The 2,152-nt window shown below is 34.9% G+C and overlaps 1 non-coding gene across 1 annotated transcript; it reads right to left on the bottom strand.

The window, feature by feature from the left end:
- Positions 1 to 1,366: 1,366 nt before the first annotated feature.
- LOC126019416 (small nucleolar RNA SNORA51) lies at positions 1,367 to 1,498 on the bottom strand. Its single transcript, XR_007499132.1, has one exon. It is a non-coding gene; the product is annotated as a small nucleolar RNA SNORA51 (small nucleolar RNA).
- Positions 1,499 to 2,152: the final 654 nt, after the last annotated feature.

Here is a 2,152-nt window from a genome sequence, read left to right on the forward strand (position 1 = left end):
TTATGAAATAATAAAGTATTTTATAATTGTTCATATTTCTGTTCACTTAGTGGGAATCCTGGGCCTGCTTGGCTGAACATAAAGCTGTACTCTGGCAGGAATTGAAGAAAGATACACACGTAGCTCTTCGTTAACAGCTCTTAGTCTCTGTCTTTTGTTTTTATAGTCCATAACATGTGCTTCGACTCACAAATAGGCCAATCATGCCAAAGCCCATGTTACGGATGGAATTGGAATTTTTCCACTGCACACCAGACAATATCTCACAGCACACTGTGTGTGGCACAGTGGTTGAAAGATGCTGCTCTAAGCTCTTTATAGAGGCTCTGTAAGACATATAGGTGTGATAGATTAAAAAGGACACTGAAAACTTGTCTTTTACAATTTTACCTGAGGAAAAAGATTTTTCTTATTTTCCCAAACTCCCCAAATTTGGCTGCCTTCAAAGTGTTCTCATACCATTTTTCCCCTAAATTTTCAAGTGAGGAAGTTTTTCTCAGCCACAAATAACCCCCACGGTCATGGAGTTTAGAATATAAAGACATACCAGTTTAATTATGTCCATTGCTTGAATTCTTTGTTGAAGGAGAAACACATAGATTGAACTTTGATTTTTTTGTGGTCTCAGGCTTGAACCTCTCAAATGGCAGGCAGACTTGCTATCAATAAATTATGTCACAAGGAGCCTGAGTGATAAAACATCTGTAGGGAGCTTGACTTGCATGAAGCTGACACAAGACAGACCCGGGTTTGATCTCTGGATCCCATATAGTCCAAAAAGTCCAAGAGCAATTATTGAGTACAAAGCCAGGAGTAACCCTTGAGCGCCTCTGGGTGTGGCTCAAAAATAAACAAAATCAATCAATCAATCAATAATATCACAACACTACAAACTATATTTTAAAAAATGGATTATATTTGGCACACACTATAGTAAAAAAGTAAGGTATACAGTGTATTTCTTTAATATATTTATATATTACATTATGATTTCCTTTTAGCTATATTTATCATACTGAATAATTGTAGTACAATATTGTCCAAATTCATTAGGTATGATTAATCAACCATTTTTGCTCCTATATCACTCATTTAAAGTTAAAAATTTATCTTATTTTATACCTACATTCCATGCTACCACCATTTTATTCTCTTATTTTTTTATGTGTTGAATTTTTCTTGTTAGATTCTATATATAGTGAGATCATATAGTACTTGTCTTTTTTTTTTTAACTGAAACCCAACTACAGACATGTTTATAATCATGGTGCTTAAACAAAGACACTATTATAAGTAAAGAAATTAAAAATAAATCTTAATTTTCCTTTTATTATTTTTTATTTTTCCTTTTTCCCTTTTTTCATGTTTTTGTCCCCCAATTCACAATAAAGACCAGACAAAGGGCATGGGTTGAGGTAGATATGGGGTGCCTTTACTGTACCTCCACTTTTATACAGTCAGTGTAAAGAACACAGCCTGTGATAAGAATTGGGAGGACTTTTCTTTTTTTTTTAATTTTTTAAATATATATATTATATATATAAAATATATAAATCCTTCACCAGTGCAACATTCCCATGACCAATATCCCAAGTGTCCTTCTGCCCCACCCCACACTGGCCTGTATTCTAGACAGGCTTTCTACTGCCCTCATTCAGTCACATTTTGTTATGATAGTTCTCAGTGTAATTTTTTCTGTGACTGCATTAAATTATCCCTGTGGCGAGCTTCATGTCAGGAGCTGGACCCTCCAGTCCTCCTCTATTTTGTCTCTGAGAATCATTACACAAATGTTTTCATTTTTCTCAAAACCCATAGATGAGCAAGACCATTCTGTGTTTATCTCTCTCCCTCTGACTTATTTCACTCAGCATAATAGATTCCATATACATTCATGTATAAGAAAATTTCATGACTTCATCTCTTCTGATGGCTGTATAATATTCCATTGTGTATATGTACCATACTTTCTTTAACCATTCATCTATTGAGGGGCATCTAGGCTGTTTCCAGAGTCTGGCTATTGCAAACAATGCTGCAATGTGTGTGAGAAAGGGATTTTTGTATTGTATTTTTGTGTTCCTAGGATATATCCCTAGAAGTGGTATAGCCGGATCGATTGGGAGCTCAACTTCCAGCTTTACTTACATGA

The sequence above is a fragment of the Suncus etruscus genome, chromosome 9, assembly GCF_024139225.1.
Source record: "Suncus etruscus isolate mSunEtr1 chromosome 9, mSunEtr1.pri.cur, whole genome shotgun sequence".
Classification (NCBI taxonomy): Eukaryota; Metazoa; Chordata; class Mammalia; order Eulipotyphla; family Soricidae; genus Suncus; species Suncus etruscus.